The following is a 27,012-nucleotide window of genomic DNA, read 5'->3' on the forward strand; positions in this document are numbered from 1 at the left end:
AATAAGCACAAAGAAGACAGTTAAAGTTACTTCTCGCCTCATTGGGTTCTGGGTAAAGGTACAGGGAAACAAAAACTAGCTCTACCATTAATGGCTCTGCTGCGCCTTCCAGAACACTGTCCGACATGCGAGGCGAGTGCAAAGAAGATCAATTGCAGACCAGCTTTCACACACACACAAACTACTGAAAGGCTCTCATAAGGACTACTCAAACACTCTCATATGCACAAGTCTTGCTCTCATTAACACTACTCAAAAGCTCTCATTGATACTACTCAAATGCTCTCATTTACACGACTCAAATGCTCTCATTACCACTACTCAAATGCTCTCATTGACACGACTCAAATGCTCTCATTGACACTACTCAAATGCTCTCATTTACACTACTCAAATGCTCTCATTTACGCTCTCATTTACACTTCTCAAATGCTCTCATTTACACGACTCAAATGCTCTCATACGCACGCGTCTTGCTCTCATCAACACTCCTCAAATGCGTTCACGCGAGCATGTCAATCACATTCTCACACACATCACTGGCATTCACGAGTTCATGTCAATCATGCTCACACATGAATAGTGTCAATCTTTTACTAGGTAGTTAAATTCAAAAAGTGAAATTATAGAGCTGAACTGTACACTGCACGCACTCAGAGTGAAGTATTTCATATTTAAAATATGTATTATTTTGATGATTGCAGCTCATAGCAAACAAAAAAAATTCTCCATATTGAGAAACTAAAATATAACATCAAACGAAATTGTGAATTCATTCAAGAAATAGTGATTTTTCATGTAGAAATTAGGCTGGAATTTGCCCTCTGAAAAGTACTTCAGCGTTTAATCACTATGAGTACTGAAGAAAAACTTTTCAACGATATTCTAATTTATTGAGCGGTACCAATATTAAATAAAGTCATGAAACATTTGACTCTGACTGGAGTGCATAGCTATGATACGAGTTTCACAACGACAATTAAATTCCTTCTTTCTGAAGGGAATATGGAATACTTTATATTCTTATATGTAATTCTATATGTAATAGAATATAAAATAGAGTTTCAGGGTCCAACTAGTTTGGAAGAGGATGTGTATAACAGTATAATCAGATCAGGGGGTAGGATTTTTGTTGCAGGAAACCCCCATCAGGGGTTTTTTGAAACAGATGTCAAAGAAGAAGGAACTGCGGGGAGCCACGATAAACATTGAATGCAGGAATGTGGGCCGGAGTCTGCAGGCGACATCTGGGGGCGACGTCTGGAACCAGATCAGATGGTCATCATTCGACAGAACAACTATGACGTCAGATTAGACCACGGACCAATAAGACGACAGCGATTCCATACTGGCCCGTTTGAAACATTGTATAAGTCTGGGGTAGAATCAGATAGTTTGAGTTCGACTACTTTATCTGTTACGAACCCAGAGCTAGTTACGAACCCAGAGCTCTGCAAATGTTTAGACTCCTCTGTCAGGAATAAATTGGTTGGTTTTTATACATTGTTGTGAACGTAGTTCTTTCACGAAAACGAGCACGCTTGGAACCACGGGAGTAATAGGAGATTTTAAAACACAGGTTCCTTCAAATGGTGACCCTGACATGATCCTGGAAGAACATTAGATAAAAAGACAGAGGAGCGGACAGGAATTCAGTTGGACTGCAAATCTCCCCGGTGCACCGAAATAAAAAAGATGAGCAGAAGCCTGTTTGATTATATCACGAATTCTGCACTTTGGAAATGGCGAAATTTGGGAGACTTGTGGTACAGTTGTTTTGTTGCCAATAGTTAATAAGACGTTGTGTTGTTAAAATTGCATAATTAGAAGTCAGGGTAACAAGGTACCTGACAGACCAGGATCAGAGAAAATCCTGGGAGTAGGGTAACAAGGTACCTACTTGTCCCGTCGTAGACTGACTTGAAATTGGACGCGGTTACAACCAGGTCCGACCCCCAAAAACCGATTTAGAATAAGATGAGTGTGCCACCAAAACTCGGGATTGTGAATTGGACAGTCGAGTGTAGAGGTAATGAATGTAAGTTGTTTCACGTAACAGAGAGGTTATTCTGAAAGGGGAAAAAAAGAGGAAGGAAAAGTTGGATGCTGCAGGGTGGAGAGAGAAAAGAGATTTGAATAAGAAAATAGAAGAGAATGAAAAATTGAGGAGAAAAATTCATGAGATTTGTCTGGTGTGCCCTGCCATGGCAGCCGTTCAGTGGAAAAAAAGAGCGACAAATTCCCCCGCTAAATACAATTGATGGACCTTCCCAAAAACGGCTCCAGTGACGTCACTCTAACCGGCATTGCCGGTCAAGGGAGCTGCTCAAATGGCAGACCAATTGTCGAGGGGAAATAAAACTCCTATCAATTCCGCACAAGCCCACACCCAAAAAGGTGGGTAAATATCCAAAAAATGTCTTTAAAAGATTTTTAGTTTTTACAGAAACGACTGCCCGGACTGGCAGCTGGCGGTGAAATGTGGATTCAAGCGCTGAAGAGGTTGATGGACGGCATGAGCATTTTGGTTCACCAATCGGATGATATTTTGACACGGTCGGGTCTGAATAATGTCGATCCTGAAATTTTATTTGCCCCTTTTGCTCCTATAGTGTTTGCAGTCATCCGCGACATGTTCCTGTCCTCTTCCCCAACAGTGCCGAAGCTTCCGGACTTCAAACCTCTCATGGATCCCAGTTCTCACTTCGAAAATTGCATAAGTATTTGGACAGATAAGACTGGGTCACATCCCTCCCGTTTAAGGGAGGCAAATGTTATTTATAGAATAGCTTTACTTGACACCTTGCCGGTTGAAGTTAGGACTGAACTTTTAAAGACCCTGACCTCATCAAAGGGGGAGATAGCTTCTTTAATTGTCATGTGTCACACCATGTGAAACTTTTTGTCGACAGACAACACAAATCATCAGATGAGGTAAAGGACATGCAGGAACAACTTTTGAAGCTACAATTGGCCCAGGCCCGTAAAGTGGCCATTAAAAAATAAATAAATAAAAAATAAAGGGGTCAACGAGGAGACGAGGCGGGAGTCATGACAGAGTACACCAACAGAGGCAGGGGAAGCCCTTGTCGACCTCCAACGGACCAAGCGTTCTTCAATGGTGGTCAGTATGGACACTGACGATCGCCAATGTACTGTTTACCCAATGATTCAACAGCGACCTCCAGTGGAACCCGGAGAGGCCACACCTCAAAGAGGAGGCTACAAAGCTTCATGAGGGAGAGGTGGTCTCGCCAGTACTACTGCGATGAGGACTGGTCCGAATGCCCAATGAGCCCGGAGCAAGGGGACGGAGGAAAGACAGAGCCTCTTATCCCCGCTAAGGGAGGACGACAACCTTAATGGGCTTTGCAGGGGTGCCCATGAGTCTGCCGATTACAACACCATTAAAGACTGAAATTGCTGGACAGACACATGCACATCAGTTTGTCCTCATGAAAAGTGGGGCTCCAGTGAACCTGATGGGCAGAGATCTGCTTATCAAGACCAGGGCTACCATCCTTTGTAGCCCGGATGGACTGACGATACGGTTCCCCGATGGGACCATGATGAACCTTGGACAGAAGTTGTCCTCCGGATGGAACATGATACAACATGAACTTCCGGAAGCAACTGCTGAGATATATTGGGCCCGACTAAAACCTGAAACAAAGGAGGGAGGCGGCGTCTACTCGGCCTTCCTTCGGTGGAAGCCCTGGATCGACTCTCTTGCCCCCTATCGCCCTCCAATTGATCCCCTCCATCTCACACTGTTTTATGATAAAAATGACGTTTTGGTTTTTAGGGAAGCTTTTGAGTCAATACAGGAAGAAAATTGGAGGCTCAATGGTACCGGTATTTACATAGGAAAACAAGGTGTGGCGGCTGCCTCCACCTTGGCGACAGAGCAGAGTGACTGGTTTATGATGAGCTTGACATCTTTTCCACACATTTCACTTGCACTAGCATTAGGTCATGAGAACTGGGACCCATGGTGAGAAAATGCCATTTGGCAAATGATTGGCCACAAGATCAAATACCCAATGTGTTGTACTCTCCTAGTACTGAATGTTTTTGTATTCAAGGTACCATGGCGGACGGAGGGGTGTTGGAGCATGTGACTTTAGTGCAATTCCATGGCAGAGAGCTCTCGGACCATGAGGACGCCGCACAGCTGTTGAACTCGCTGCCGGACTCACTGTGGTCCGAGTGGCCTGCAGATGGCATCCATGACTCCGGTAACATTCGAGGTAGACCTGACTGCTTTTGTTAACGTGCCGTAGTATCCTTGTAAACAAGAGGCCGTAGAAGATATCGCGGAAACCCAAATTCTGAAATCCCAACGCTTTGGTCCATAAATGAGGTTATGAAACCCTCCGCTCAAGCTGCAGAACTGCTGGCCATTTGCAGGCCACTGGAGGTATCTGAAAGTCAGAGTGTTACTATTTATTAGTGGTGCTGAAAAAAGGACTAATAAATGGATGCTGAAGGAAAATATGTTGTTCAACAGGATCAGTTAACTGACTTTCTCCCTGCAGTAACAGTTGATGTGGTGCGCGACCTCCACGAGGCGGCACCAGATGAAGACAAGCGTAAGTGGCAAAAGACAGGTGCTGAGTATGATGACAAGAACCAGCTGTGGTTTGGCCCGAAAAGAGGACCTAGGAGACTGGTGTTACCTGCAGGGAAGTTCATTCGGTTAATGGTTGAGGAAGCACACGCCCTGACACATGAAAGTTATGTGTCAATGCTGAACAACCTGCACTTTTGGTGGCACCCTGATCTTCTGCGTAAGGTAAAAGATTTTTGTGTTTTTTGTGATATATGTCAAGATTTCAGTGTTTGCCCTACAACAAAGAGGGAATTGCAACACACTGAGATGGGCCGATGCCCGAATGATGTGGTGGTAATGGACAATTCCGACATTGGTGGTCCCAGTCCAAAGCATAAGGTACTTATTAATGATTGTCGACACTTTTTTCTGGATGGCCCAAAGGCTATCCTTGTGCAAAAGAAAACGTGCCGTCTGTCGACAAAGCGCTGGTTAACCATTATATCCCGACGTATGAGTTTCCACGAGTAATCAGATCGGACAAGTGGTTCTACTTGTCCCAAACATGTCCTGCGCAGGCCTCTTTTGCAAAAAAAAAAACGTGGACTAAGTGTGAATGGTATAAATATTCTGTGCGATACGTTTTATAAATTGTGTACACAATATAAAGTAAAGTAAACCTTAGAACGTCGATGAATAAAATTATATGACTATATATGTAAAAATTTATAAAGCGCTTCAAAGGGTACCCATTATATTTATTAACTAAATAAGTAAGGCATACATATTGTATGTATAAATCGGTATGCATATGATATTCTGGAAGATAAATTAAATAATAGATAAATTAAGACGTGTGCCCGGCGGATGTGATCAAGCAAGAGTGCCTGGGATAAAAGCCGGAAAACAGTACGGGAGGTTTTTGGTGTTAGAAAACGCTTCGGAGTTTGAATAAATGACGTGAACGCTGCTATCTGAGCTGGTGAATGGGATTTGATATATATTGCTTCGAGAGTGGCGGCACAGTGGCCGACTGGTGAGAGCGTCATCCTCACAGTTCTGAGAACCCGGGTTCAATCCCCAACCCTGCCTGTGTGGAGTTTGCATGTTCTTCCTATGCATGCGTGGGTTTTCTCCAGGCACTCCGGTGTCCTCCCACATCCCAAAAACATGCATGGTAGATCAATTGGAGACTCTAAATTCCCTGTAGGTGTGACTGTGAGTGCGAATGGTTGTTTGTTTGTATGTGCCCTACGATTGACTAATACGGTATGAGGATTAATCTGTTTGATTGTCTCCCCATATTTAGCACAAGAGCAGGGAGGACAAAGATGATTTTTCCATCTGTCTGGCAAGTAAATTTTGAGGAGGTATATTTATTTGCATTCTGTCTCCGAAGTCAGGATGATTACAACAATTTGTGGACAAACGGAGAACTACTTTTTGAGCAAAAAGGTCATAGCACCATATATAGATTAATAAATACAAGTTAAGTCTTATTGAGGAAATAGCAAACAGAATAATCTGGGATGTCCTTCTGAGACCCAGAGCTCTAAAATTCGCAGGGAATGGGCACCAAATGATTTATGACAGGACACAGGCGTCCTCAGCTGGGGGGGGCCAGCTTTACGACGGGCGTGTGTGAGTTTTACGAGTTTATGGTATTGCAAGGGCCAGGGAGATTTACAATAGGATCGTTTAATTAATGCAATGGATAGAAGCCTGGTCTGTAGTGGTTTAGGTGTTATGGTTCAACCAATAAGTGTGCTGTGTTCAGGTTTGTCTATGTGGTGTATGTGAGAGGACATTCACTCCTGGGTCCAGGTTAATGTTATTGTCTGTGAAGTCTCGCTTGTCTTGTCATGTTAATTGTTTATGTTTTGTGTTTAATGTTTGTGTCGTCTTAATTAAAAGCAGAAATGGAGCACTACTGAGCTGGCTGACAGGAGTAATGAAGGATGTGCTCACCTGAAAGAGACTATAGACCTTTAGTTACCAAGGACAGTGTGACTGACGAGAGAATACGGTCTACAGACTGTTGAATGACTGATTTGTTGAAATAACATTATTTTACAGGACGCCCAGGAGGATGGAGCTTGATAGTGTTATTGTTGTATTGCAGGATGTTGGTGTGCTGACTTAACGCTGATTTTATGTGATTCTTGGTTTATTGAGATTAACACTTTTGTGAGACAAATTCACAATTGGTTGGGGAATAATATCAAGGTTGGGTGACAATTGCCAACTTGTCCCTTCTCTGGAGTATGTATACAGGAATAATGTAGTCCATCCCTTTGGCATGGGTATCTTTTGCAGAGTTGTGATTAATTTATATAAGGGTTTGTTTGCAGGTCTGGTCAGGGGCCCCTCCGACGAAGGAGACGACCTGCTCGTTTGTGTATGGTGTTGTGTGTGGATACTGTGTTTGGGTGTTAAATTAGTCATTTAACAAAGGGGGAAATATGTACATCCTGTATGTCTGATCAACAAAGGTTATAAGCATGACTCTGGTGATCTCCCTGAGTATAGTTACAAGAATCTATTTTGAACCATAGGTTCAAAGCGAACAAGCAGGTGGATTTGTGTTACAGCTGCAAGCAGGTGATTATCCATTCAAACCCGGGATACTGGGAGCCGACGAAGAATAGAAATTGGCGGAGGAAGGACAGGATCAAATTGGAAAGAGGTAGTATGCACTCAGTAACCCCGAGGGACTGACATCCCGTATTGTTGACCTTGTATGATATAACTGGCCCCCGGTGGAGAGAGTGGGGCAAACCAGTAGCGACCTCTGCCAAGATCTGCAGCTGCCGCTGAAAGAGGACGGTGAGACAATGAGCACGCTCGCTGCCTTGATCGACGCCTTTGTATCCCCTTCACAATTTTTTTTTCAATTTGCTGTGTTTAAATTAGGTTTTGCTGAGTATTGTCGTGAAATAGGCTGCAGGTATAGGGGTTGTTGATCTTCTGATTATCAGAAGATCAACTTGGGGGATTGAAGGGAATATAGAATAGTTTATATTCTAATATGTCATTCTATATCTAATAGAATATAATATAGAGTTTCAGGGTCTAACGAGTTTGGAAGAGGATGTGTATTACAGTATAATCAGATAAGGGGGTAAGAGTTTTATTGCAGGAAACCCCCCCCATCAGGGGGTATTTGAAACAGATGTCAAAGAAGAAAGAACTGCTGGGAGCCACTATAAACATTGAATGCAGGAATGTGGGCCGGAGTCTGCAGGCGACATCTGGAGGCGGCGTCTGGAACCAGATCAGATAGTCATCATTCTGCAGAACAACGATGACGTCAGATTAGACCACGGACCAATCAGACGACAGCGATTCCATACTGGCCCGTTTGCAACATTGTATAAGTCTGGGGTAGAATCAGATCGTTTTGAGTTCGACGACTTTATCTGCTAAGGATAAGATAGTTACGAACCCAGAGCTCTGCAAATGTATAAACTCCTCTGTCAGGAATAAATTGGTTAGTTTTTATACATTGTTGTGAACGTAGTTCTTTCACGAAAACGAGCACGCTTGGAACCACGGGAGTAATAGGAGATTTTAAAACACAGGTTCCTTCATTTCCCTTTGGACACATCATGAGGTAAACCGGCGCAGGGGAGTTTAAACCCGACTATCCGGCCATCCTGCCTGCAACGAAAGATTGTAATGCAGCGGTGTTGAAACTCTGCCTTGAGTCAGGAGTAAACACACGTCCACTGCGCTTTAGCCCGAAAGGCACATTTATTCGCCAGAATCCGCGACCGAATAATGGCGTCTCACTCTTGATAGACGAGCCAGCCTTGTACTACGTCATACACGACACGGCTTCTGATTGGCCGACCATTACGTCATATCCGACAGCACTTACACATTAAAAGCACTCATTTTAAATCAATGAGAAAAAGTGTAATTGAAACACAATAATCAACAAGTATACGACATATATACATTATAAATATATATGTATGTACTATACAGTGTAATGCTCTGTAACGCTACTGCTTAAGTTAGGCTTACTATTGCACGTTATCGCTGTTGGTCAATGCCATATTTTATTTTGAAACCACTTTTCAACTCATAAATACACGCTCACATACACGCCTCAAATGTTTGCACACATACACCTCAAACACACTCACATGAACATGTCAGATCTATTCACATACCATCCTCAAATCCATTCATAAAATATACTCAAATCCTTTCACATTTCCATCTCAAATGCTCGCATACATACTTGTGGGAGATTTATTTTAAGATAGGTAGATGGATAGATAGATAGATAGATAGATAGATAGATAGATAGATAGATAGATAGATAGATAGATAGATAGATAGATAGATAGATAGATAGATAGATAGATAGATAGATAGATAGATAGATAGATAGATAGATAGATAGATAGATAGATTGATAGATAGATAGATAGATAGATAGATAGATGTGATCATGGTATGGAAAATATTAACATTGCCCGTTTTATGTTAGAGAAAAGAGGTTTGAACAGTGTTATTACATGTGTATCAGTCCACAACCAAAGGATTGAGAGACGATGGGCAGAGCTCAATAGAGTTGTACCCAGACACTTTATAAATCTCTTTAACTTCATGGAGGAGCATGGGGTACTGGATTCGCTGAATGGACTCCATCTATTTTGCCTGCACTATGTGTGTCAGCCAAGAATTGAAAGAGCAACAACTGAATTTATCAATCAATGGAACAATCATGGCCTCTCTACACAAGGGGGTGGCATGCAGGTGTTATTAACAATGCAGGAATCCATCCAGCCATTAACAGTGTCTTTGATGCTAATAACTACTTTGGCGTTGATGAAGAAGGCCCATTACCTGAACTGCAAACTAATAATAATGTGGTGATTCCAGAAATTAATACAAACATGGATGACATTACTATGAACATGATTCAACAAGTGAACCCACTCAAAAATGATGGTAACCATGGAATAGATATTTTCTGTTCACTTCTGTACTTTGTTCAGTGACTAAACATTGACTATACATCTGTTAAAGAAAACCAAGGGTTTTGTTTTTTTTCGCCCTCTCAAGAGTTTATAGGTCAACTTAATGAAAATTGTCTTATTTTTGTTACAAAAATACTTAAAACAATTTTGTTACTTCTGTAGATTTCTTAGGCATGTGCGTTCACATTTGAGAAAAACATGTTCATGCTCGGCCAAACCCATATGTGTTCCCTAACGCAAAGTCGAACTTCTCCTTAAACAGTTCGTAAGAGGCATATAATGGCAACTTTATGCAATTAATGCACGTGTTGGCAAGAGGGAACAGCGAAAAAGCATCATCATCTCATTGATGAAGGAACGGGACAGAAGGAGTTGGAGTAAAGCCAATAGGTGGTACCACAGATGCTCCTGTTGTGAAGGCCAAGATTTTCTCAAGTTTGGATGGCCCCTCTTCTTCTGTTAGAACAAAACGGTCAGTTCAAGTACTTAAAAATAAATAAAATACACACACACACACACAATAAGGGGGGTGGAATGAATGTGTGTATTTGACCAATAAAGCAAACCTTCTGCATCTAGATAGTAACCACCATCTCCTCAGCAGCTCTCTTGTTGCTCCCTTCTGGGGAGAGACCAATATTGAAAAGATCATCCATCTGGTCAGCAGTCAGTTGGTGTGGCTCGAAGCAGAACAGGGGACGAAAGCCGTCTGGATGTTGTTGAATTTGCTGAAGAACCCCAAGAGTTTTCAGTCCTTCAAAAAATCTGCAAACAATTGCACAAAGCACAACTCTTGTGCAAAGTCAAATCACCCGCTGGTTTCATAGACTTTCATTATATTTTGTGACAGTCGTCTTAAACCGTGCTGGCATACCCGAGAGAGAAAAGTGTACAACAGCTATTACTGCATACCCCTGAAATGGGCCTTGAACCCTGTGAATGACCTGAAACATGACAATGTCATGTACCAGCAGAGCCTTTTCTGTAATCGACTGCATAGGCCTCAAACATCCTGCATTGGCCAAGTAGTCGAGCAAAGGATTTATTTGACTTCTCGAGGTCATCAAGCGTTGTGCTTTCAGATACCTAGCATCACAAGGATAAGCAGAGTGACTTATGGCAGCTTCATACAAGTCTTATTAAATTTTGACAACAGGGCTGGGTGATGTAGCCTTGAGTTTTTATTTTTTAACCCAAAATTCTCCAGACGGGGAGAAAGGCAAAGACATTCAAAACTCTGAAAGTTGCCCTTTAAACGCTACCCTTAAAATTTAAATACTGTGCACAAATTTTCAACAAGAATTTAAATATTCCCTTTAGGATTAATATGTTACTGCAAAACTGTCATTGAATTTAACGAATAAAAGGTGCTGCTTCCAAACAACCTTGTTTCACAAAATGCTTTCCTAACAGCGCACTGTTCCCTTACGTTGCAATAAGTAAAAAGGGAAATGCGCTTTGCTGTCAACACTTGCCAATTCAGCAGTGGTGGCATTCAAAGTAAAAGGTGGGTCGCTTCACCTTTCAAATTGGAAAACGAGAACTTTAAAATGTAAAGTAATTGTAATGCAGTTTAAGATGTAACAACTACCAAATTACCTTTTTTACTTTATCCATGAGTTCGGTGTCAGCTATATCTTCGACATTTGGATTTGCTGAACCATTGACCAAAAGACTAAATAGTACTGGGAAAAGGAAGTTTGGTGGTGGACCTCCATGTACCAAGCTCACTGCAATGGCTCTCCCAGAAAAGTAGTACCAGTCCCCTCTGAGAGCTGCACAATGATCGCAGAAAAGGAAATTTAACATTGAAGAAGAAATAAATTCATCAATTTTTTTTAACCGCTTCTCCTCACTAGGTTCGCGGGCGTGCTGGACTATCCCAGCTATCTTCAGGCGGGAGGCGGGGTACACCCTGAACTAGTCACCAGCCAATTGCAGTACACATAGAAAAACAATCATTGGCACCTACGGGCAATTTAGAGTCTTCGGTGAACCTAGCATGCATGTTTTTGGAATGTGGGAGGAAACCGGAGTAAAGCCAATAGGTGGTACCACAGAAAAGCCATGCAGGCACGGGGGGAACATGCAAACTCCACACAGGCGGGGCCGGGATTTTAACCCCGGTCCCCAGAACTGTGAGGCAGATGTGCTAACCAGTCGACCAACGTGCAGTCAAAACAAATTTTATCCATCCTTCCATCAATTTTCTACCGCTTATCCGAGGTCGGGTCGCGGGGGGCAGTAGCTTTAGCAGGGATGGCCAGACTTCCCTCTCCCCAGCCACTTCATCCAGCTCTTCCGGGGGGATCCCGAGGCGTTACCAGGCCAGCCGAAGGACGTAGTCTCTCCAGCGTGTCCTGGGTTGTCCCCGGGGTCTCCTCCCGGGGGGACATGCTCGGAACACCTCACCAGGGAAGCATCCGGGAGGCATCCGAATCAGATGCCCCAGCCACCTCAGCTGGCTCCTCTCGATGTGGCTCTACTCTGAGATCCTCCCGGATGACCGAGCTTCTCACAATATCTCTAAGGGAGAGTCCTGCGGAGGAAACTCATTTCGGCCGCTTGTATCCGGGATCTTCTTTCGGTCACGAGCTGTGGTTGAGAGTGTCGCCTTTCGGCTTCGCTCCTGCTTTTAGTCCGCATCACTGCAGACCGTGCACCGATCCGCCTGTCGATCTCCCGTTCCATTCTTCCCTCACTCGTGAACAAGACCCCAAGATACTTCAACTCCTCCACTTTTGGCAGAATCTCATCCCCGATCGGGAGAGGGCATGCCACCCTTTTCCGACTGAGGACCACGGTCTCAGATTTTGAGGTGCTGATTCTCATCCCAGCCGCTTCACACTCTGCTGCGAACTGCTCCAGTGAGAGTTGGAGATCATGGCTTGATGAAGCCAACAGAACCACAACATCTGCAAAAAGCAGAGATGCAATGATAATACCGGACCCCTTCTACGCCTTGAAATTCGGTCCATAAAAGTTATGAACAGAATCGGTGACAAAGGGCAGCCTTGGCGGAGTTCAACCCTCACCGGAAACGAGCCCGTATCAGGGGGTTCGGTACCGCATACTCTCGAAGCACCCCCCACAGGACTCCCCGAAGGACACGGTCGAATGGCTTCTCCAAGTCCACAGAACACATGTAGACTTGTTGGGCGAACTCCCATGCACCCTCGTGGACCCTGCCGAGGGTGTAGAGCTGGTCCACTGTTCCATGGCCAGGACGAAAACCACACTGCTCCTCCTGAACCTGAGATTCAACTTCCCGACGGACCCTCCTCTCCAGCACCCCTGAATAGACCTTACCACGGAGGCTGAGGAGTGTGATCCCCCTGTAGTTGGAACACACCCTCGGGTCCCCCTTCTTAAAAAGGGGGACCATCACCCCAGTCTACCAATCCAGAGGCAATGTACCCGATGTCCACGCGATCTTGCAGAGGCGTGTCAACCAGGACAGCCCCACAACATCCAGAGCCTTTAGGAACTCCGGGCGAATCTCATCCAAGCCCGAGGCCTTACCACCGAGGAGCTTTTTAACGACCTCGATGACCTACACCCCAGAGATAGGAGAGCCCACCTCAGAGAACCAGACTCTGCTTCCTCATGGGAAGGCGTGTCGGTGGAATTGAGGAGGTCTTCGAAGTATTCTCCCAATCGACTCACAACGTCCCGAGTCGAGGTCAGCAGCGCCACATCCCCACTAAACACAGTCTTGATGGTGCACAGCTTCCCCTGCCCGAGACGCCGGAGGGTGGACCAGAATTTCCTCGAAGCCGTCCTGAAGTCTTTCTCCATGGCCTCACCGAACTCTTCCCATACCGGAGTTTTTGCTTCAGCGACCACCAAAGCTGCATGCCGCTTGGCCAGCCGGTACCCATCAGCTGCCTCAGGAGTCCCACAGGCCAAAAAGGCCCGATAGGACTCTGTTGGATCTATCTTACCCAACACCTATAAAAATAGACACAAAAGGAATGAAGACGCTGGTTTATTTTGCTCAGGGCGTATGGGAGATTGTTCAGATTACAGCCTCTCATCACGCTCTAAACAATCTCTCCTGTCGCTCCTGTATGTATTTGAAATAGGGAGGTTTTACAAGACATAATGTACTAAGCTACAAGACACAACACACTAAGGGGAGGGTTTCAAGGTGAAGACATAAGACCAACACCTGCCACGTCCCCGGCCACGTCTTTGGTCAAGGCGCCCTTCTATCGGATGATTCCTGCTGAGTCATCTTCTTGAAGGCGAGACATCTTCCTTTCTCAAAATTGTCCATAATACGAATGCAAGCTAAGCAAATAAATGATAACTTCTACAATATATCTAACATTTCCCTCCTGTTTATCATGTATTTGCACAAATTCTCACATCATCTTACAGTTACTTCATTTCGATTTTTAACTGTAGAATCATTTTTATGAAACAAATACATTTACACTCAGAGTAAACTTGTCATACATGAATGTTGTAGTTTAAACATCGTAATCATCTGGATCAGGAAACAAATCAGTTATAGCAAAATCATCATCATCGTCATTATCAACAACCAGGAAAGGATACATCTGCTCCATACGGTTCTCCACGGGGGTAATTGCTGTGGTGATTAATTTACTGATTAAAGCCCGAATGCATAGGATACAACAACATCCACACAATGTCAGAATGGCTGCAAAAACAGCAATTGATATCAATATTGGTGAAATTAGGGTTTTGTATTTACCAAAAACATCCAACCAGCTGTCCCACAAGGAGGTGTCTACACCAGAGTGGTTCTTCATCTTGTGATTGAGGGTCCGTAGACCATCGATGGCTCTGGTCAAGCTGCCATCTGAAGCAGTATTGTTTGGAATGTAGGTACAACATTGTTCTCCAAACATACCGCAAACACCTCCCTCTCTTGCGAGGAGCATGTCGACAGCTAGGTGGTTCTGGAACGTCATTAAAGAGGCAGCCTTGAGCTGCTCATGCACAGCTTCCAATCCACTCTGAGTCCAATTTCCTAATCTCTGTACATTAAAGTGGATATAGTTTATCCTATCAACATTTTTATTAATTATACACCACCAGCATATGAAGGACTCAAATCCTCCTGCAGGCGGCACGGTGACCGACTGGTTAGAGCGTCAGCCTCACAGTTCTGAGGACCCGGGTTCAATCCCCGGCCCCGCCTGTGTGGAGTTTGCACGTTCTCCCCGTGGGTTGCCTGCGTGGGTTTTCTCTGGGCACTCTGGTTTCCTCCCACATCCCAAAAACATGCATGAATTGGAGACTCAAAATTGCCCGTAGGAATGACTGTGAGTGCGAATGGTTGTTTGTTCCTATGTGCCCTGCGATTGGCTGGCAACCAGTTCAGGGTGTACCCCGCCTCCTGCCCGATGACAGCTGGGATAGGCTCCAGCACGCCCGCGACCCTAGTGAGGAGAAGCGGCTCAGAAAATGGATGGATGGATGGAAATCCTCCTGCAACTTGGTCAGCTAATTTGTATTGATTAGGAACCCCACGAGGAACACCTATGGTGTCGATGTATGTTGGATTATTTTGCCCCTGCCAGGACAAATCTCTTTTTTGTCTATGTTCTAGATTGGACAACAACATTGGTGCTTTTTCCATTCAATCTTGAACAGGCATCGGGCATACTGACACATGCAATATCAAAGTGATAATAGCGCACGATCCAGATATATCTTTAGGTAATCTATCAAACAGTCTATCATCTCCACACCACCACCAGATGTCGCTCCGTGATACTGGCATAAACTTTGGTCCGACTTTTAAGGTTACTTTACACTGTGTGTCGTTCAGTGGTCCTAATTTTTTGCCTTTACTCATCATGTTTATACAAGTAAAATTATTCGGTGCTACTAAAGTAGAAAACATTGGTTTGTGTTTATCTGCTTTTGTGACGGGATATATAGGATCCCATGATTTAAACCTCTCAGTTGGTAAGGTAGCATTCATTAATAGAATAATACAATCTTGTGATAATTGTGCCGGAACTATGAGCAACAAAGGCCTTGGGACCCATGCAAACCGCACAATCTTTTCTCGTTACAATTGCTGTTTGTTCCACCAAAAGTAACCAATTGTTATTTTGTCCTGAAACTCCTGTGACAAGGAACCAATCATCAGTAGTTATGTTGTTAACCATTAAAATATGTCCACCTTTCTTTGAAGTTCTCAATGGCATTTCTGGTTTAACACAGTTCCCTTAAAACACAATGCTACTCGGAATTGGGGATCTCTTCCGCCAGAATATGCCGACAAGCTCATCATCAAACACACTGGGTGACTTGATTTGTATTTCAATATTAAACGATGGGCCGTTTTGCTTATGTTAAACTTCTTTCTATGTTCTTTTGCTGTTTTTTGTGACCAACTGGACCAATCATAACCTGTTTCACCAATGAGGTGTTCCCATCCAAAGCCTTTTGTTGCATACCAGTCATATCCAAATCCCCAATTCTGCCCATTCTCTTGAGCATCATTGGTGAGAGCCGCATATGGAATGATGATTAAGGCAGTTCGATTTTGGGGGCCACAAAATATTAAACCGGTTTGCCGCGTTTGGAGGCCATGCCCACAGTTCTAATCATCAGCTGTACTCCTTTTGATACGAGTTAATGATTCAAAACTTTCCATTATTGGGTTCGTCATATTGGTCCAGCTGGTAGGTGATTTTCTATTTAAAAATGTTTTTGTATCATTTAGGGTGGGACGTCCTATGCCATGTATTACATAAACAAAACCAACAACATAGTTACCAAAGTTGCTACGTAACAACTTTGGCTACGATGGTGTTGGTTTTGTTTGTGGTACATGGGACGTCCCACCCTAAATGATACAACCAATTTTTTAGATAGAAAATCACCTACCAGCTGTCTCCCCAATTCTGCCCATTCTCTTGAGCATCATTGGTGAGAGGCGCATATGGAATTATGATTAAAGTATCTTGATTTCGGGGGGCACAAAATATTAACCTGTTTTGCCGCATTTGGAAGCTATTCCCACAGTTCTGATCATCAACTGTACTCCTTTTTTTTTTATTGGGTTGGTCATATTGGTCCAGTTGGTAGGTGATTTCCTATCTAAAAAATGCGTTGTATCATTTAGGGTGGGACGTCCCATGTACCACATAAACAAAACCAACACTATAGTAGCCAAAGTTGCTGCGTAACAGCTTATCGAATCTCGTAACCAACGTGGGTGTGCCATCCTGCTGAGTTCTCACTAAACGGGTTGGTGTATTTTTTCTTCACTGACCAGCAAGCGTTTTCAGAATCTACACATCTGCTCCCGCTCCGTTATCAGACTTTTGCTCACCTTCCCTATTTGAGTACTCAGCTGAAATGACTCTTTTACAGTGTGTTAAATGAACCCACGTATTTCTTTCTGCTATTTTTAGGGTTGTTGGATTTGTCAATAACACTTGATACGGTCCTTCCCACTTTGGTGAATGCCAGTGCTTCTTTTTGATGCTTCGAATTAGGACCCAGTCTCCTGGTCCAACCAACTTGGTTTCCTGCTGGGAAACATGTTTACTTTCAGCAGATACTTTTAAATCATTTTGTTTCTCTAACAACTTTCTCATGTAAGTTTGTTTCGTCATCGAGTTCCCATTTTTTTTTAAACAACGGAAGTCTATAACGTCTTCCAAACAATGTTTCGTAAGGTGTTAAACCTGTGGTGCTTGTAATGTTGATGTACATTTTAACGAGGTCAAGACACTGTGTCCATGACCTTCCTGTCTCTTCCAAACATTTTTTCAGTCTATTTTTTATCGTCCCATTCATTCTTTCCACTAGACCTGCACTCTGAGGGTGGTAAGCACAATGGTTTTTCAAATTCATGTGGAACATCGTTCCTATTTTATTGATTATTTGATTTACAAAATGAGTCCCATTATCGCTGTAAATGGTTTCAGATATGCCATATCTTGGAATGATGTCTTTACATAGTGCTTTTGCCACCGTCAGAGCATCAGGGGATTTTGTTGGGAATAATTCGATCCATTTTGAAAACGCATCTATGATAACCAAACAGTACTTCTTTCCCTCACTTTGACCTAATTCTATGTAATCCATGTGAATGCGTTGGAAATGGTATGTAGGCACTGGGAATTTACTTCTAGTAGGTCGCAATTGCCCTTGCGGATTATGTCGTGCACAGGTCATGCATGCTCTACAATAATTATTTTAATATAAATTGAAACCATAGGTTGTAAAGTGTCGATGTATCTGTGCCACCATCCCTCCGGTTGAGACATGTGACACACCATGGCTCAATATAGCAGCCCATTTGAATAGGTTCTTTGAAGTATTTGTTTCCCTTCTGTGCTAATGTAAATTTCATTTTGTAGTTTTGCACCTTGTTTTTCCCAATAATTGTGTTCTTGTTGTGGACTTTGTTGTTGCATGTCTTTTAGTGTTTGGTCATCTAAGGTTTGTTGTTCAATTTGTTTTTTTAAACCTAAAAATGGTTTATAGGCTGCTTCTTTCGCGGTTTTGTCAGCAAATGCGTTTCCTTTAGAAACCTTGTCAGTGCCAGATGTATGTGCAACACATTTACAAATTGCCACTTTGTGGATGTTGCACTGCGTGTAATAATTGTTAAAGTAATTCAGCATGTGTTACTGGCTTCCCTGTTGACGTAATCATTCCTCTGTTATCCCAATATTGCGCAAACACGTGAACTGTGGAATACGCATATTGGCTATCAGTATAGATTGTAACATCTTTATTTATCATTAGTTTGCATGCCTCGGTTAATGCTACTAATTCAGCAGCTTGGGCAGAGTAATGTGACGGTGGTGACTCAGCTTTTAGCACAATAGTATCAGTTACCACCGCGTATCCTGTTTTTATCTTCCCTCGTTCATCTTTTTTCGAAGAACCATCTCCATATAGAACCTGTCCGTCACTTAACGGTTGATCTTTCAAATCATCTCTACATTTAGCAGTTTGTTCAGCCAATTCCTGACAATCATGCGGCGTGCCTTCATCAGGTCAGGGTGTTAGTGTGGCTGGATTTAAGGTTGTGCATCCCTCAACAGTCAAATGTGGTTGTGACAGCAAGATGGTCATGCAAGATAAATGTCTTGCAGGTGATAAAAACCCCATATTCGTTTGCAATAGGAGAGCAGACACTGTATGTGGGACTTTAAGAGTTAATGGATGAAATAACACAATTGTGGAACTGCTCTCCACTGCCATCGAGGCTGCCACAACTGCTCTTGACACAATGCGGTAATGCACACGTCACACTGTCCAATTTAGTCGAAAAATAAGCTATTGGTCTTAGCTTATCACCGTATTGTTGTGTAAGTACGGAAGTCATGTAATAGCTTTTACAATCTACCATTTGAATGAACGGTTTATTATAATTTGGAATGGCCAGCGGAGTACTGGACACCAAATATTGTTTAATGTCACAGAGGCCGTTTCTGCCTCTGTATTCCATTGAACAGGTGATGTCATTTTAAGGTTGTCTTCATACATTAATTTTGACAATGGTGCAACAATTTCTGCATAGTTTGGAATCCATGCTCTACAATAATTTGTCAGACCTAAAAATGACATCATATGTTTCTTTGTCTGTGGTTTAGGGGCTTTTAAGACTATAGCTTTCCTGTCTTCTAATATAGTCCTTCCTCCTACACTTAAATTTTGGCCTAGATATTTAACTTGCCTTTTACACCATTATTTTTGTTAACTGTATGTCCCTCTTCTGCTAGATGATGCAGTAAGGCCAATGAATCTTTGATGCATGTCTCTCCATCTGGAGATGCCAGGAGAACATCATCTACATTTAGTAAAATTTGGCTCCCTCCTGGGGGAGTGAATTTTGACATGCTTGTTGTCATTACTTGTGAATAAATGGTTGGACTTTCACAGTAACCTTGTGGAAATCTCGTAAATGTATATTTTTTGCCCTCAAATGTGAATGCAAACCAAAATTGACTGTTCTTTTCCACTGGTACAGAAAAGAAGGCATTACTTATGTCCACCACTGCAAACACAGTAGCGTCTGGTCTTAATTAATTTAACAATGTGTGTGGATCTGGTACGCATGCTGCTCTCTGTATTACTGCAGAATTTACTGCCTGTAAATCTTGTACAATTCTCCAACCCACTGAAGGTGGGGCCTTTTTTACAGGGAAAATGGGTGTGTTACATGCTGATTCTGGACACTCCACTATTCTCCTGCCTGAATTAGTGCTTCAATTCCTGGTTTGATTCCTTCACATGCATCTGGTTTTAATGGATATTGACGAATCCCTGGTCTATATTCTGTTTTGGGTCTAATTTGTACTGGTAAAGCCCCTTTAATAAGGCCTACATAAAATGGTCCTGTTGACCATCATTTTTTTTAACTTGTTTTAATATTTCCTCATCATTTTCAGTGAGGATCATTTGGTCTAATCAAACAGGATGCATGTGTTTCCCTTCATCACCCTACATTGTCCAAAACATCGCCTTCCTAATTAGGCCAGTTGATGCACTGTATTCCAGTTTGATTTCTATTTGCTGCCAATCATCTGTCTCCTGTCCTTGTTTTACTAATGTTCCCATATGTTTCCACTGTGACTCATAATCTTTGCACAATGAAATGTGTGGGACACAGTTCCTTTAATTTGTCTGGTAAAATAATTCCTGCCGCGACTTTTGCTTCATTGTCTGAGTACAGATAATCCACAGTAATTTTATCAGGTGTCGCATGTCGTAACTTTTTCTTATATCCATGGTCTTGCCCTGGTGTGTTTTTGTACCACAGAGTTATATGCACCTCATCACCTTTTTTGTTGTCTTCTACTTCCGTTATAAGCTGCAAGGCTGCAGACAACAGGGCTTTTCCCATGTTTAACGGTGGTTTGTCTGAGATATCGATTGTGTCATAGAATGTGATTTCTCTGCTTTCCAGTGTCACATAGAGGTCCTCTCTTTTTAATTCATGTTTTCGTTTCACTACGATATTTCCATTTGATGATGGAATGAGTACAAGTCCTCGTTGGAATAAGCCATCTCTTCCCAACAAATTCACAGGGCACTCCGGGACTTCGAAGATGGGCATTCTACAAGATCTCCCCTGTTGGTCTCTAATCCACACAGGCTCAAGTTCCATGGCAAAAGTAAATTGCCCATTTGCAGATCTAACTATTGCCTTATGTCCCGATAGTTTGGAACCTGGAATCTTTTCTCGACTTGCAGTCCTACATGCTCCTGTATCGCAAAACTTTCTTTCCCATTTCCTAACAAGGTTATTTCAGGTTTTTCAGTGTCCAAACTCAGAATGTCCTGTAAATTGAAATCCACTTCCTCATTCTCTTTAATGATTACACAAGAGGATTTGTTAAATTGGGAAGCAGGCTGGCTTAGTCATGCGGTATTTTGTCCGTATTTTCTTTTATTTCTTTTAGGGCAGTCACGTGCAATGTGACCTTTCTCTCCACAGCACCAACAGCCTGTATTTTCATAACTGCCTCGACCTCTACCATAACTAACTTCCTCTCCCACTGCCTCTGCCGCGTCCTCTAAAATTTGCTCCCCCTCTGCCTTGGTAGTATATTTCTGCTCCTTCGTTGAGGAAGACATCTATCTTCTTTTTTTTTAGTCCAAACACTCTCTGCGTGGAGGGCATGATTAACATATTCCTCCAGAAGGACAGTTGCTAGGTTTATCCAATGTTTATTTACCCATCTTTTAATGTGTTCTCCAGAATTCGCATGTAAGGCATTTTTTAATTGTTGTAGATAAGGGCCCTGGGGATTGGCATTCTCATTCAAGCCGCTGTTTGCTTTAAAACAAGCGGTCATTCTAACCCTATACTCTTCAAAAGGTTCCTCGTCTTTTTGTTTCACCCTACTAATTTCCGTGTAATTTGCCCTTTTGCGGAACCTGGCTGTGGTTCTTTCTATTAAAGCCCTAACTCGATGTTGTAATTCTCTGTCATTATGTGGCATTACAACACCATGGTGTTTTGGGTCCCAATCTCCTCGGCAAAAGTGGCAATCAGACCCCATTGCAGTCATCCAAATTTGTTGAGTTTCTGTTCCATTTAAATGATAGGACTGTCTAAGATTTTCCATTTCCTCAACAAACTTTGTAGGGTGTGATGCCGGCTACGGCCTTTTTCACATCCTCATTAGTCCAGGTCCTATAGGCCAAAATAGTTTATTTGTGGTCCTCTTGTAAGTTTGGATTTACCACCTCAATCATTGGATATAAATCCATGTCTCCCTCGTCTGTGGTTATATTTGTTATTTTGGGAATGGGAGACAATGTTCCTCCCATAGTTTTAGACCAATTCATTTGTGACCCTCCTGATCGTAAAACTCGTTGAGGTTCTGACTCATGAGTTGGAGGAAGTTCATTTGGTGGCAGAAACGGGTACGAGGGTGCTGATGCCTTTTTTCCCTCATTCTTTTCACACCTTTCTTCAACCATCTTTTTCTCGCTAACTCTTACCACTGGTCCTGTCTCGGCATCTTCCTGTCTTTGAAACAACATATCTTTATCCCTACCTGTCTGCCTTTTCTGTTCACTTCCTAAGTCTGTCTTTTTCTTACTTCCTTTTTCTCTTTTCGACACCATGTTTAGCCAGAAGAATAAGTCGTCATATCCCTCTTTTTCTATTTTTGATATTTTATTTTTGTGTCGACATTTTATTTCGTCTCGAAGTTGAACCAATTTTTGCGAATTTAGCTGGCCAGCGAAACCGTATTTGGTTACCCACGTGTTGAAATGTTTTATATTGGAAGGGTTTTGGAGTTGAACATATTTCCAGTCTTTACACGTTAGGCGTTCTTTTGGATCCGTTTTACTGTTATTTTTTCCCATTTTGTGAATTTGGAAGTCAGTTTATTTGCACCTAGAGTGACCTAAATACTGACTTTATTCAAAATGACAGGGTGACAATGAATGTCTGGGTTTTGGTAATCCTCAAGCTTTGGGGATTTTTGCATCTGCTTCCAAACCCAGTTGTCACTTACAATCCTGTCTTATAGATTCATACTTTTACACATTCACACGATACTAGTAACATTTTTACAAACACACGAAAACACGGAATTTAAGTACGTACAGGACTCCGCCGTCCTCGCAGAATTTGTCGGACTCCGCCGTCCCTCTTTTACTTGCCAGTGACTAGTATTACACAAGGTTTATTCTGCCGCAGACTTCTTTGTCACGCAATTCACTCACTCTTTAATCCTTTTTTTTTTTTTTTTTTTTTTAATTTAACTCACCAAAGTCGTCTTCAATCCTGTGTCAATCCTGTCATCAACCTTCAGATCCCAGTTGAGGAGAACGAAGACCAGTCCCGGAAAGGGTCTCACTTGCCGTGGCCACGGTCTCTTAACTGGATGTCGGCTCCACAACTGGAATCCTCGGGTGTATTGACATCCGGCTCGAAGGACCAATTTAATGTTGGATCTATTTTACCCAACACCTATAAAAATAGACACAAAAGGAAAGACGCTGGTTTCTTTTTCTCATGAGGAGGGCGTATGGGAGATTGTTCAGATTACAGCCTCTCATCACGCTCTGAACAATCTCTCCCGTCGCTCCTGTATTTATTTGAAATAGGGAGGTTTTACAAGACATAACGTACTCAGCTACAAGACACAACACACGAAGGGGAGGGTTTCAAGGTGAAGACCTGAGACCAACACCTGCCACGTCTCCGGCCACGTCCTTGGTCAAGGCGCCCTTCTATCGGATGATTCCTGCTGAGTCATCTTGAAGGCGAGACATCTTCCTTTCTCAAAATTGTCCATTATACTAATGCAAGCTAAGCAAATAAATGATAACTTCTACAATATATTTAACAGACTCCTTCTTCAGCTTGACGGCATCCCTCACCAACGGGTTCGGGGGATTGCCGCCACGACAGGCACCGACCACCTTACGGCCACAGCTTCGACCGCCTCAGCAATGGAGGCGCGGAACATGGTCCGCTCGGACTTGATGTCCCCCGCCTAGCCCGGAACATGAGCAAAGTTCTGTCGGAGGTGAGAATTGAAACTCCTTCTGACAGAGGATTCTGCCAGACGTGCCCAGCAGACTATCACAATATGTTTGGGCCTGCCACGTCGGACCGACATTCCACGTACCCTAGAGCCAGCTTCTGTAGCCGGGGGTCGGATTGCCAAGGTCCCTGCCTTCGGCCGCTGCCCAGCTCGCACTGCACCTGACCGATATGGCTCCTCCCACAGTTGGTGAGCCCATGAGAGGTAGAATGAATGCTTTTTGTCTCAAACGTCACCAAGTGTGTCATGCGCAATAGCTCTGAGTAGGTGGCAGTAGCAATTTGAGATGCGCAGCCAACTGTTGGAACCGGAAGTCTTTTTAGTGTCTGACATTCGACTTGACGAATGCATTATTTTTGTCAAGAACAACTTCTAAGTATGTTTACTTTCTATGTTTTTTAATTCGTCCAATCATTTCTCTTAAACCCGAATGGGTGGACTCTGAATTGCCCGTAGACTTGAATGTGAGAGCGAATGGTTGTTTGTTTCTATGAGCCCTGCAATTGGCTGGCGACCGGTTCATGGTGTACCCTGCCTCCCGCCCCGAAGATAGCTGGGATAGGCTCCAGCAGCCCGCGACCCTCGTGAGGAGAAGCGGTAAAGACAATGGATGGATGGAGGGAGGTTTATATGTTTCTTGGTGTTAATGACCTCATTTTCAACTTATTTTATCCTCTCTCGATGCAGCTGTGCATTATTGGTATCCATTTACTGTTTAATCCAATTTAAACTGAAATCCTCAAATAGGAAGCATATTTGTTTATGTATTAGCACACAGTAGCATTTCATCTAGCGTATGTTCCGGCTTGCCCGTTGTGTGTATGGTTGTTCACATGCTCATGATGACACCGTCGCTTGACATAGCGTGCGGGTAAATGACTTGCGTGCTTGCGCCGAGTCCAATTCATACTTACCTGGCAGGGGAGACACCATGATCAAGAAGGTGGTTCACCCAGGGTGAGGCTCAGCCATTGCACTCAGATTGTGCTGACCCCTGCGAATTCTCCAAATGTGGGAATCTCGACTGCATAATTTCTGATAGTGGGGGACTGTGTTCGCGCTCTCCCCTGTTCGTTGGTTGAAAATAATGAGGATGTTGCTCATTATAAAAGCTGGAGTGTGCATCATATGACGCTACGGTACTGCAGTATGAAGTAATTTCTAGCATACATGGGTTTTCCCTGAGTAGTAGAACCAGTTAGTAATGACGAGATGAAGCTTCATAACATCGTAACGCTTCGGTCATTGGTTCGAGTCATGGTGCATTTCTTGATGCTTCATGTGCACACGAAACCACCTGCTGGCCATGTATATAATCACAGGCAACTGTATCTTCGGCCACGTATTATGTGATGCATTGCAATATGGCGTTTGTTGTGGCTCTTGGAAATGACTTATGAATGACAAAAAAAATGTTTGATCAAATATTGTGTCAACATGAAATAATAAAATATTGTTTCAACGTACTCTGTGTGTGTAACTGGTAACGATAGTAATCATATACAGGTAAATCTAAAAAAAATATCGAAAACTCAATTGATTTCAGTACTCATACATATAGAGTCTTTAAACACTTGGCGAAATACTTTTCAGTGGGCAAATTCCTGCCTAAATTCTACATTAAAAATAAATTCTATTGTTTGATAGTAGTTTGTTACGTTATATTCTAGATTCTAGAGGTGGTGAATTTGGAGCTGTTATTAGCTTTAAGATACAATCCTCAAATTATTCATGTATAAAAAAAATTAAATATTTAAATGTGTGTGGTGCATCTATAATATGAGTTTCACTTTTTGAATTGAACTACTTGGTTTGACCTGACTGATTAGAATACATGATATGACTAGAGCGGTGATTTCCAACCTTTCTGGAGCCAAGGAACTTATTATAGAATTCGAAAATCTCACGGCACACCAACAAACAAAAATGTCACAAAAAGTGGATATATTAATTACTGTATGTTTCTTTCTGCCATATAATAGAAGACCATTCATTTGTTCTGTCTGTCACTATGCCTCACTGGCATAAATAGATGAACAAAGATGCATTATTTATTGTAAATATAATTTTTTGAGCATTTAAGTACACAAGTATCAGAATCAGAATCAGAATCATCTTTATTTGTCAAGTATGTCCAAAACACACAAGGAATTTGTCTCCGGTAGTTGGAGCCGCTCTAGTACAACAGACAGTCAATTTACAGAACACTTTGGAGACAAAGACATTGACAAAAAACAATTGTGCAAAAAGATGCAGAGTCCTCTAGCACTTAGAGCAGTTCGAATGACTAATATTGCAATAGACCGGTGCAATGACCATTGTGCAAAGGGCGCTGAGACTTCAAGGAGTGTATGCGGTTTAAAGTGACGAGTACTGCGATCATCTGGGACAATGATGGTTGTGCAAATGTTGCAGATACTCCTCAATCAGTGTGCAAATGGAGCAGATGCTACTCTGGCATGAGTGGCCAGTATATGCAAATAGTGCAGCATGGCGAGACAACTACAGTGAGTGCACGAGTAATACATAATTGGCCCCACAGAAATGTGACAACGAACTCAAGTATATACAGTAAATGAACAGGTCATTTAAATAGACACATTGCTCCATCTTGTGATCGGACCGGTGATCGGTTATCGTTTTTTTAAACCCGCTGATCGGTGATCAGTATGTTTAAGCGCATATGTAATTGTAAATGCCTCTTCTTTTTTTAACAGATATGCGATTAGAGAAAGCAGAAGCGTTGCGAAAATAATGCAGAATTTCAAAGTAAAGAAATCATTCACACCTGACTTTGGAGCAGAGGGTAATGGCAATGCTGTCGTAAAGCAAACTTGTGGTTCAACAGGTTATTGCTGGTAAAAACAACAACCAATATGTTCTTTTTTTTTGACCCTGCAGGCATCTATGGAAGTTTCTTGATTGGGGTGAGGTCAGTGAATGGTCTGGGATTTTATGATTTGGAGAACACCGAACTGATCCGTCGCATTGAGATCCAACCTAAACACGTAAGACTTGTCCGTTTCTCTTTTAATAGGAAACTTGACAAGGTTTTCCAAAAATGACAGTCTTAAATGTCAAGTTTGGTCGGAATGGCCACTTCAACCTGAGTACAGTAAATCAAGAATTTTGAAAGTGGGATGATGGGTTCCGGAAAAATGTAGTTTGTGTCGCAAAAAATTGACTCTTTGGGGAGTGTTTTTGTGTGATATGGCCAATAGAAAAGCTGGCCAAAAACACCTTCAAATTAGAGTGAAACAGTATGACTTTATTAGTTCTCAACATATGACCTGGACACTTTCGTTTCGTCAGCTACTTCGGGAACCCCTTCTCCGGTTGGCCAACAAGTTTTTGTTTAAAATATGCTTGTCGGCAAGTCAAAATGACTGGGACTTTTCCAACGGTGTCACTTGCCCTAAAAACTGCAATTAAATAGCAC

At 42.7% G+C, this 27,012-nt stretch overlaps 1 non-coding gene and 1 pseudogene across 1 annotated transcript; both read left to right on the plus strand.

The window, feature by feature from the left end:
- Positions 1 to 3,051: 3,051 nt before the first annotated feature.
- Positions 3,052 to 27,012, plus strand: part of LOC133398152 (coatomer subunit beta'-like) — a 101,646-nt pseudogene continuing 77,685 nt past the window's right edge.
- Positions 24,480 to 24,643, plus strand: LOC133398155 (U1 spliceosomal RNA). Its single transcript, XR_009767763.1, has one exon. It is a non-coding gene; the product is annotated as a U1 spliceosomal RNA (small nuclear RNA).

Source organism: Phycodurus eques, unplaced genomic scaffold (assembly GCF_024500275.1).
Source record: "Phycodurus eques isolate BA_2022a unplaced genomic scaffold, UOR_Pequ_1.1 contig_24, whole genome shotgun sequence".
In the NCBI taxonomy this organism is placed as follows: domain Eukaryota; kingdom Metazoa; phylum Chordata; class Actinopteri; order Syngnathiformes; family Syngnathidae; genus Phycodurus; species Phycodurus eques.